Genomic DNA, 12,066 nt, shown 5'->3' with positions numbered 1-12,066 from the left:
AGGAATCTAAGCTCCCGGTAATTATTTCTTCTTCTCTTACTACAGGTCAGAAAACTGAGCTTGTAACCATGCTTAGGGCCCATAAACCGGCCATTGCATGGAAAATTCATGACATCAAGGGTATTAGTCCCTCCTATTGCACCCACAAAATCCTAATGGAGGAAAACTCCAAACCTGTGGTGCAACGTCAAAGGAGGTTGAACCCACACATGTAAGATGTCGTGAAGAAAGAGATCATTAAGCTCCTCGATGCAGGTCTGATTTACCCGATCTCCGACAGTCCTTGGATTAGCCCAGTACACTGTGCACCGAAGAAAGGTGGTATGACTATTACCACCAATGATAAAAACGAGTTAATTTCCACTCGAACTGTCACGGGGTGGCGTGTTTGTATTGACTATCGGAAGTTGAACGACGCCACACGCAAGGACCACTTCCCGTTACCTTTCATGGATCAAATGCTAGAGAGGTTAGCGGGAAACAGCTTTTATTGTTTTCTTGATGGTTTTTCGGGCTATTTTCAAATTCCTATCTCGCCCGAGGACCAGGAGAAAACTACTTTCACGTGCCTGTATGGACCATTTTCATACCGACGCATGCCCTTTGGCCTTTGTAATGCTCCGGCCACTTTTCAAAGGTGCATGATGGCCATATTCCATGATATGATAGAGGATTGCATGGAGGTGTTCATGGATGACTTTTCTGTCTTCGGTGACACTTTCGATTCATGCCTTCTTAATTTAGAGCGGATGTTGGTAAGGTGTGAAAAGTCTAATCTTGTGCTCAACTGGGAGAAGTGCCATTTCATGGTGCAAGGGGGCATAGTACTCGGGCACAAGATTTCTAGCGATGGTATTGAGGTGGTTCCCGTAAAGGTAACAGCTATTAAGAACCTTCCACCTCCCACCGATGTTAAGGGTGTTCGGAGTTTTCTCGGGCACGCCGGTTTTTATCGGCGGTTCATTAAGGATTTTTCTAAAATTTCTAACCCGATGAATAAACTCCTCGAAAAGGACACGCCTTGGAATTTCTCCGAAGATTGCCTTAAGGCATTCAATCTTCTTAAGGAGAAACTGATCAATGCACCCATCATAATTGCTCCAAATTGGTCCCTTCCATTCGAGCTTATGTGCGATGCTTCTGATTTTGCTGTTGGCTCTGTTTTGGGTCAAAGGGTCGAGAAACATTTTCGACCCATTTATTATGCAAGCAAGACCTTGCAAGGAGCGCAATTAAATTAAAATACCACTGAGAAGGAGCTCCTTGTGGTGGTCTTTTCGTTTGATAATTTCTGGTCGTACTTAGTCTTATCTAAGACTATAGTCTTTACGGATCATTCTGCTCTTAAGTATCTTTTCGCAAAATCGGATGCTAAACCTAAACTTCTTAGATGGATATTGCTTTTGCAAGAATTCGATGTTGAGATCCGGGATAAAAAGGGTGCCGAGAACTTAGCGGCCGATCACCTTTCACGTCTTGAAAATCCCTCCCGTGAGGTTCTCGATGAGACCACTATTCATAATGATTTTCCCGATGAATATCTCATGAAGGTGGAAGAGTGTGAAGACCCTTGGTTCGTTGATTTTGCTAATTACTTGGTTGGGGGTTTCTTAGAAAAAGGTTGGTCACATCATAAACGTAAGAAATTCTTTAGTGACCTTAAGTATTATTTTTGGGAGGACCCTTATCTCTTTAGGCGGTGTTACGATGGAATGATCCGTCGATGTGTTTTCGGAGATGAATGCGAGCACATTCTTGTCCAATGTCATCATGGACCGACGGGTGGGCATTATGGTCCCCAAGTTACGGGGCGAAAAGTCTTTGAGGCCGGTTTTTATTGGCCTACTATCTTCAAGGATGCCCACCGAATTTGTCAATCGTGCGATGCGTGTCAACGAGCGGGTCAAATCACCCAACGAGATGAGATGCCTCAAAATGTCATCCAAGTTTGTGAGGTTTTTGATATATGGGGGATTGACTTCATGGGCCCGTTTCCAAAATCTAATAATAAGCTCTACATTCTCGTTGCCATCGATTATGTTTCGAAATGGGTCGAAGCGCAAGCTTTACCCACTAATGATGCACGTGTTGTTGTTTCGTTCCTTAAACAACTCTTTTCTCGATTTGGTGCCCCAAAAGCTTTAATTAGTGATCGGGGGACTCATTTTTGCAATGCCCAACTTGAAAAGGTGTTGAAGCGATATAGGGTGACCCATAAAGTTTCAACATCCTACCATCCTCAAACTAATGGGCAAGTAGAAAACACCAACCGAGCTTTAAAGAGGATTCTTGAAAAAACAATTGGTTCTAATCCTAAGGAGTGGTCGTTTAAGCTTGATGATGCCTTATGGGCATTTAGAACGGCGTACAAAACGCCAACCGGAACCACTCCCTTTCGGTTACTTTATGGTAAAGCATGTCATCTCCCGATGGAGATTGAACACAAAGCTTTTTGGGCTCTCAAAACGAGCAATCTTGATCTTAAGGAGGCGGGATGCCTTCGTTTAAGCCAATTAAATGAGCTAGAGGAATTGAGGCTCGATGCTTATGAAAATTCATTGATTAGTAAGGAGAGGACGAAGAAGTGGCACGATAGTCATTTAAAAGATCCTAAGGAATTTAAGGAGGGGGATCGTGTGCTTCTTTTCAATTCACGGTTCCATTTGTTTCCCGGAAAGTTGAAGTCTAAGTGGTCGGGACCATTTATTGTTCGTAAGGTTTATCCCCACGGGGCGGTTGATTTGGTTAACTCGAAGGGGGAAGAGTTTAAAGTGAACGGTCATCGGATCAAACATTATGTCGATGGACCACAAGAGGTGGATGATGAGGTTAAACTCATCTTTACCTTTAACGACGCGTGATAGTCTTGGTGGTAGTCTTTGTTGTAGAGTTTGTATATTATTTTTGTTTTGAATATTTTCATGCTTGAACAGGTACAATATGATCATTGTTTGGATGCTTGGTATGCGAAATTGTGTTTTAGTTGAAAAGCCTTAAAATTTTAAAAAGGAAAAGTCACCCGTTTTAAGCCGCAGCGCGGCTTTAGAGCCCGCGGCGCGGGGTAACAAAGGTTTTTGCATGTCGAGGGTTTTAGAAATTCAGGGAATTTTGATGCATTAAGACGCGGCGTGGCTGGTGAGCCCGCGACGCGGGTCCTGTCTGATGGAAATTAAAATTCGTTTTTTTATATAAAGGGAAATTGGTCAAACCCGACCCAATGGTAATACCCGACGGGAATTAAGGATTTTTAGGGTTATTTGCTGTTGGAAAAACACACACAACTCATCAACTTCAAGCACGATTCAAAAATCTCTCAAACCCTAATCTCTAGTCTTCAATCTTTGCTTAAATTTCTTCATCAATTTTCTAATCAATGGCACCAAATGTCCGATTTTGACTTTCTTTATCTTGTTCTTGCCTAATTGCATGCTTATTTGTTGTTTAAATTCGGATTAGGTTTAGAATTTGTGTAGGGTTGTTAATTTTGGTCTTGTATGCTTAATTTTATCATGGGTCTTTGTTGAATATGATTAGTATGTATGCAATTCATAATCTTTTTGTGTTTTCATGCATATCTTTGATTCTAGGGTTCATGGTCAATTTGATTTTGAATTAGAGATGAGTAATTGGGGAACATTGGTTATGGGTTTCGTTAATTATGGTTTGACTTGAATGATAAGTGTGGGGTGTGTCACTTTGGCTGGGTCATTAGGGTTCTAGTCTTGATTGAATGGTTTTCTTATGATTAATTTGGTTTTATACGATATAGATGCCATGAAATTGATGCTATGATGACTTGGTGCTAGTTTGTTGTTAATTTTTGGATTGAATTGCTACATTTGGAGTTTCAAACTATCTTTCCACTAATGTAATTGATTCAAACGGTTTAAGTGTATGTTGAGATGTACTAGTGATTGATAATTGTTTGCATACTTGGAAAGGGTGATAGTTTGTAAATTTTGTATTGGTCATAATTGAATTATTGCTTGTCGAAGGTTGTTGACTACGGTTGACTTATGCTTGTAATGTGGATTGTTTTGAATATGAGCAGGGACTAACCTTTAATGCTAATGACAAAGTTTTGCTTTTGTGTTTTGTTTGTTTGGTGTTTGTTGAAACAGAAGCAAAGAGTCTATAATGCTCAAAGGGAGGAAGAAAGACTTTTTGAAATTCAAACCAATCCTGAAAATTGGTTACAAGCATTAAGGGATGATGAAGAGTATGCCGGAAGGTTTGGATATATTAGAAGGCGTCTCATCACCGGTACTTGGTATTTAGACTGGGCCCCGCTAGAACAAGCGGGAATACATTTAAGAACTCATCTCCAAGGGGTACTTACATGCGTAAAAAAACCGGGGAACCATTTCATTCACGCATGAGAGCAGGCGTTTTTGTGTACGGATGTTATTTATGAGGAATTGGTGTGAGAATTCTTCTCCACATTGACTTTTAATCCTCGCCGTGCAGTTTCAGATACGAGTTTCTTACAATTTCGCTTAGGAGGGATGGATAGGGAGATGAGTAGGTTTGATCTTTGTCGGGCATTAAATTTGTACCCCGAAATGGATGATTTCATTTTAGGGCAGTATTTGAACGAAACTAAATTTTATGGTGCCGAGTTCTTTAATGCACAACAATATTGGTATCAACTGAGTGGGAAGAATCCATTTGTGTCTAGTGAATCAAAGGGGTCGGACATTAGGGACAAGGATGCGAGATTGATTCAGAGGTTGTTGGGTTGTACATTTTGTGCGCGTGTGAATGGGTATGACAAGGTGACCAATCATGATTTGTGGTCCATTTATATGATTAAGCATGGACAGTTTGCTGATTTGGCGAATTTGGTAGGTGAGTATTTGCGTACGCATGCGATGGAGAAACAAAAGGCAAAACCACTTTTGGGTGGTCAATATGTTACAAAAATTGCTCGGTTTTTCAATTTTAACTTCACTCGTTGTACACCAGCTCGGGATTCAATGAAACCATTCGGGGTTCGATTTTATATTAATGCGAAAATTTTGATGTGGAACTCGGATCGGTCTATGTTAGTTGAATATGTTGAGCCGTCTCAACAAGGTGGGGCGAGTGGTAGTGGTGCGCAACACGATGATGATGAGGAAGTTGTGGCTCACATCCATGAGTGTTTTGGTTCCGAGTCAGAGGAGCACGTTGGTTCGGGTAGTGGTCAGCCTTGGGGTGTCTCGGAGACAATTTGGAATGATTTGGTTTCGAGGGTCGATAATGTTCAAATCGGTATGTTCGATAGATTTAATGAGTTTCGGGGAGAACAACGGTCGCATAATGACCGTATGTGGGAAAGTCAGCAGCGGATCGATGAGAGGTCGGCCGAGTCCTTACATGACCAGCAATGGATGGCATATGGGAACGATTGGCAAAGGCACAATGCTCGTCTTTTCTACCACAACCCGGATCATTATTATGGTACTACTGCTCAGACACCCGTGTATTATCGTAGTCCAGTTCGGCCACGAGTGCAGGCCCCGATTTATAGTGAGCCGGAAAGGTTGGAAGATGCGCATCAGAGGTTCCAGCAGCAGTATCCATACGGCAATTGGTCGTATGATGGTTTTCAGTGAGGAGGGCCTGCGAGCCCGATGATCATGTTGTATTTTGTTTGCAAACATTTTTATTTGGTTCTGTACTTGGATAATTATTTACTTTAATTATGTACTGTGGATTTATTCGGGGACAAGGCGTTTCGGTACCGGGTGGTGCCACCTTGTCCCGTTTTATGTAGTTTCTTTTATGTTTGTTAGGTTTGTTGGTGAAACGATTTTCAAGTCTGGCATTAAGTTCAGCAAAACCGCATAAGTGATGATATTGGTGTAAGGATCGGGAATGGACGATGTTCTTATGCTGGCAGTCAGTTCAGCGCCATCTGTCACTGTCATTCCACGACCAGAGGTTAACTCGATAAGTTGTTTTTATTTTTCTTACCTTTCGATTTTAATCTATTTTTGATCTCAAGTAATGGGGACATTACTCGATCTCAACTGTGGGGTGGGGATGTAAAATCTCTCGGGTTGGTTGTTAATGAAATCTTCATCATATTAGTTTTGATATTAAAAGACTTGACGTTTCACGAGTTTTGGTCGCAAAAAAAAATTTGAAAATTAGGGGTAAAATAAAAAAAAGAAGAGAAAAGTTAGTTTAAAAATAAAATAAAAAAGTAGAAAAACAATTGAAAATTCGGTCAAAAACTTTATTCTGAAAATTGGCTTGGTATTTTAGGGTATAATTCGTGTTTTCAAAGAAGTCAAAATTGTTCCACATGTTCATTATTTTGGACATGAAATCCTACGAGTTCAGGGAACTCAATAGTAGGTCACCTGTACCAAAACGGGTGTAAACCGTGAGAGAGCGGTGATTGCATAGCGTGATTGTGACCGAATCACGTGCCTGATCACAAACTTTTGGTTACTTGGTATAGCAGACTTCCGAAACTATATCATTTTATTATTACATCATTCAATGGTGTGATACTGTGGGAAGAGGAGCCTAGAGCTTCACCAGTGTTGTCCTTTTTAGGAACAATAGCTACGTGCTTGTGTTTGCTTAGACAACACAACCCATAGCCAAAAGCTATGGCACCTAAAGGTTTTTGAGATTTAAACCGAGTGTCAATTGAAATAGATTGGCATTCCCGAGTCACTCAGATCCACTCATTAAGGAAGTAAAGTCTTCTGACTGTTTCACTTGGTACGTATACCTCTTAAGCGATACCATTTCATTACCCATCATTTCACGATGAAGTACTGTTAGAGGAGAAAGTCTTGAACTTTCAAAACATGTTCATTATTTTGAATGTGAAATTCTACATGAACATAAAAATTCATACGTAGGTCATCTGCACCAAGGCGGGTGTCAACCGTATGAACGGTGATAGTAGCGTGTGGTCGAAACCGGACCATGCACTAGATCGAAAACTTAAACACGGTGATCCTCATTGTTTCTCCTAACAAGGACAATGTTGCACCCAACCACCTAATTTAACCACATAGGATGTATCTATTCTATCCTTAAGGGAGTCAAGTCTCCCAAACGTCACACTTGCTGATTTATTTCAGAAGTTCTAGTCCAGATCAGTTGTAGGGTGACGAAAAATCTTGAAAAGTCATTGCTAAAATCGACTGGAAATCTACCAGGCCTCAACATCAAACAGGGAAACTGGTAGTCAAAGCTTTTCTCAATGAGGGAGATTTGCTAGCCAAATGGGAAGCGCACCATGATACACAAAATGTCAGTGATTGATCAGATTCCCAGTGGATAACTTCCGGAAAGGTAAGATATCAGCTTTTAAGCCTGATGATCCTCAATCTTTATGATTGACTTAACGGATTAGATAATTACCTCATGATTATCGATGATATCTGGACGTAATGTGTATCCTCCTAAGCACATTATTTTCTTACCAACATCTCACACTGTGGGAGGCATTGGCTTGACCAATCGTGGGGTAGCCCGTAGTGTTCTTTGGTTCGAAGGTTTTGCTTTCTCGGCTCATGGTTTCCATTTGTATCCACATTTTATATTTGAAGACATATTCAGGTTTGAGATCCTCTTCATTTATTTGGATTACATATTTGGTGCACATTGTTCGAGTTAGTACTATTATTGTGCCGGTACTTTATTTGGGAATGTTGGAGATTTTGAGATTACAAGTGGAAGTCACATTGTTGGTTTGTTCTTTTTAACCGTACCCAGGCTAGTTGCTCATTTGGTTATTGTTAGTTGATTCTACTATCACTTATGAAGACGTTATCATTTAGCAGAAGATTATTTTCGAGTCGACTTTACTTGAGGACAAGCAAGACTCTAGTGTGGGGTGATTTGATATTGCGCATTTCTCATATATTAATCATGGCAATATCCGTCATTTTTAATCCATTCGGATACGGTTTTGGTCTTTATTCGTGATAATTTGGGAAGATTATGATTCGAGAGCCGAGAATATCGTTTATACGCCTTTTTGATCATTTTGAGGTATATTTTATGTTACTTTATCAGAGGTGCCTTAATATGATAAAGCGATGTGGTTTTAGGCATTTTTATGAAGCAAAAAGGAAGAGAATCTGTGCAAGTGTTAAGCCGCGGCGCGGCTGGGGAGCCCGCGGCGCGGGTTATGCCTAATCTTGAAGGTCGAGCATTTTGGAAGAGATTGGATTCTGGTTATGTTTTAAGCCGCGACGCGGCTATATGGCCCGTGGCGCGGGTCGTTACTGTGTCGCTTTTTGTAGCTATAAATAAGGAAATACAATCCTAACTTTTAATAACTTTTTGCCAGCCGATTTTCTGAGCACTTGGGGTGATTTTTGGGTACTTTTGGGGAATTCCAAGTCTATTCTAATGCTCCAATCATTCCGCTATCGAGGATCAATTCAAGCGATAATCAAGATTCATTGTGCTAGGTTGATTCTTACTTATCCAACAATGTTTTTTCTATTATTTATTATTTTAATTTCTTTTGTTGCCATGGTTATTGGCTAGTTATTTAATGTTTGTCTAGACTTATAAACCTATGTTTTGGATGCTACTTAACAGTTATTCGTTTTATTTATGATGATTTGATGTTTAGATTAAAGAACGATTCTTATTAAAGTTAGACTTTTCGATTCAATTAGTTGTGTATTTGTTTGATAGGACGAGAGTTCATTAATTTAATGCATAAATTTACAATTGGTTTGTCTTAATTGGTTGTTTGCTTACTCGGAGACGAGAGTAAATTGAATTCAAAAGGATAGACGAAATAGGGGTGAATTACACACAACGAGAGTTGGTGTGATTGCGATTCAAGTCTGCATCTCAGTTGAAATATTTGTTCACAATTAGGAGGTCTTAGGCTACGGGGAATTCCGTGTCGTGTAATTTTAATGGAAGAGTTTGCGCTGGGGAATTCCAGGTGGACCGATTAAATAATTCGCATAGGTTAGCTAATAACTGGGGCTTAAACTAAATGCATCCAAGACTAGGTGTTAAGAGTCTACACGAACATTCGTTTTTCCTAATTAATTTTAACTATCTTATTTTTACTTGGTTGTTTGCTTTAAAGCTTAAATCTTAAAATACCAAAAATATTATTCCTTCTTGTTATTAATTAAAGCTATATTTGATTTGGCTAATCGTTAAATAGCCACCCAAACTATTATCTCGTAATCTCCATTTTCTGGATTAACTTAGTTTAATTCCATTAGTTACAATATTTATTCTCCCGTTAAACTATCCTTGGAACGAATACGGATTTACCAACTTTATACTATTGCACGATCGGGTACACTGCCCGTTAGTGTGTAGTAATCCTTTTAACCGGTATTTCCCATTAAATAAATTATAGACGCGATTTCACACATCAATAGGTTAACTACATTAATTTTCATTCCCACTTCTATCCTTTTGCAATTACTTTCTCAGCATGTGTGAGATGGAACAGTACTTGTGACGACCCGTCCAAATCCAGCTGGAAGAAGTCTTCAACATCTGGTCCCATTGCGAGGTACTGATCTAAATATGTCATGAACGACTCCATGTAATATCTTTAAAATGAGCAAATGCACAGCGGAAGATTTCTTTCATATCTGAGAATAAACATGGTTAAAAATGTCAACCAAAAGGTTGGTGAGTTCATTAGTTTATCATAAATATTCATTTCCATCATTTTAATAGACCATAATATTTCAAATATTTAATCGTACACGTAACCCGAGTATAAAATAATACATATAACCTGTGTATAAAAGTCATTCAGTCGATGAATCCTTGGTAACCGACACTAACAAAATTCATATAGAATATCCCCCAGCATTCCGGCACGGTCGTTATGCTCACAGTATACAAACAGGCCATCCCTTTTAAAAATGACGGTTGTATACACCTTACAAACAGGTCATTCCTTTTAAAGATGGCGGTTGTACACTAAAAGTCGAAGTACTAAAGCAGTTCAAATTCTCTGATTGGGGCTTGTCAAGGCCCATAGATCTATCTTTAGGATTCGCGTCAATTAGAGGCAATTATAACGTCCAACTAATTCTTAGGCTACCAAGCAAAAAGGGGTGATATCCGGTGTATTCATAAATTCAATCGTAGAATATTTTTAAGTACTTGTGTCTATTTCGTCAAACATTTATAAAAGCAGCGCATGTATTCTCAGTCCCAAAAATATATATTGCAAAAAGTATTTAAAAAGGGAGCAATGAAACTCATAGTACGATATTTTGTAGTAAAAATATGCATACGACGGCACTGAACAAGTGCAGGGTTGACCTCAGATTCACGAACCTATATCATTTATATATATATTAATACATATAAATTGTAATCAAACAAATTAATATATATTATTATTAATTGTTATTTTAGTAAATTATATGTTTCATTAATAATTTAATTAACTATATTTATTTTATATATACTTTAGATAAATAATGTTAAAAATAATGATTTTAATGTTAAAAATAATAATGATGATAATCATAATAATAATAATTATAATATTCATAAAATTAATAATAATAGTAATTTTCATAGAAATAATATTAATACTCATAAAAATGATAATAATATTAATAATAACACTTATATTACTAATAATAATAATAATAATAATAATAATAATAATAATAATAATAATAATAATAATAATAATAATAATAATAATAATAATAATAATAATAATAATAATAATAATAATAATAAGACTACCTCAAAAGAATAGGCTTTTAAAAAAAAAATAACACCATTGCCCGGGCTTGAACCCGAAACCTCTCGCTCCCCTAACACACCCTTAAACCAACTGCTCTGCTTATGATTTCCTAATTATATTAACGGATTAATTACTTTTAACCATTATCGTTTCTGTTTGGAATCATCATCATCATTTACTCTTCGGCCCAATAGAATTTCGGATTATCTCGGCCCAATACCTCAGCCCACCATGTTTAGTCCTATAACTAATTAAAAGAAGCCCAAGATGCAACTTTAAGTTGCCCAAGGAAACTAATCCAATTTATAATAGTTATGATCCATAAACCCAAAACATACTATCAATTATAGTTCCAGATCTCCAAAATTATCGTTGTCGACTCAAAAGCAAATTGAAACCAACTAAAATAAATATCATAAAGGGTGGGTTTAGGTGATGGTTTTAGGGTTTCGTTTGGAACCAGGATACTAACAGTCGACAAAAAAAAACGATAAAGGTGGGTTCGAGTAGCTACAGCAGTAACAAGTCACTGTTTTCATCGTCATCATTACATCATCTTCTATTATCATAAAACAACATCATCATTGCGACACTATGATCATTAATCATAATCATTATCACTCATACCATCAGTATCTTTATTTAAAAGTCATCACTATCCTTCATCTTCATCGATTTTCTTCAGTTGAAACAGAAAACCAGAAACATTATGTGTGCAGTAGCATTCGAGTTGATTTTGTGGTGTTCATGTTGACAGGAAACAGAAACACAGACATAGCAGCAGTAGTTTATCATGGTGATGGTGGTTTTCGAATAAGAATAGAGAGAGAGAGAGAGAGAAAAATAGTGGTGAGGTAGAGAGAGAGTAACGAGGTAGGGTGGCTGTGATGGTGATTCAAATGGTGGTGGGTTGTGTAACAACCCAAACCAACCCGCATTAAACCGCGTTAAATTTACAAAATAAAAAAAAATTGCTGAACTGCCACCTGGCGCGGCGCGCCATATAGGCCGCGCGGCGCGCCAAACCTGACTGTCCGGAAAGTCTTTAAATACGAAAATGTTTGACTAGTTCCCGACATATTTAGGCGTAACGCTTTTAACCCAATGTTCCATATATAAAAACTAGCACGTTCTATTAATAAAATTATGTTTACGAAGCGGGGCCCACATTGACCCAAATTACCCCTTAAGTACCAAAATACAATTTTCGACCATAAGACTTTTAATACAAAACAAAGCCGAGCATGGCGATTGGGGGTACGCTACCCAATCCTAATAAATCCAAAAGCAAGCCTTCTACGCAAACTATGCGAGTCCTCTAATCCTCGCGCTTACCCGAGCCACCATCC

This window comes from Rutidosis leptorrhynchoides, chromosome 6 (genome assembly GCF_046630445.1).
Source record: "Rutidosis leptorrhynchoides isolate AG116_Rl617_1_P2 chromosome 6, CSIRO_AGI_Rlap_v1, whole genome shotgun sequence".
NCBI lineage: Eukaryota > Viridiplantae > Streptophyta > Magnoliopsida > Asterales > Asteraceae > Rutidosis > Rutidosis leptorrhynchoides.
This window is presented reverse-complemented; position numbering follows the sequence as displayed.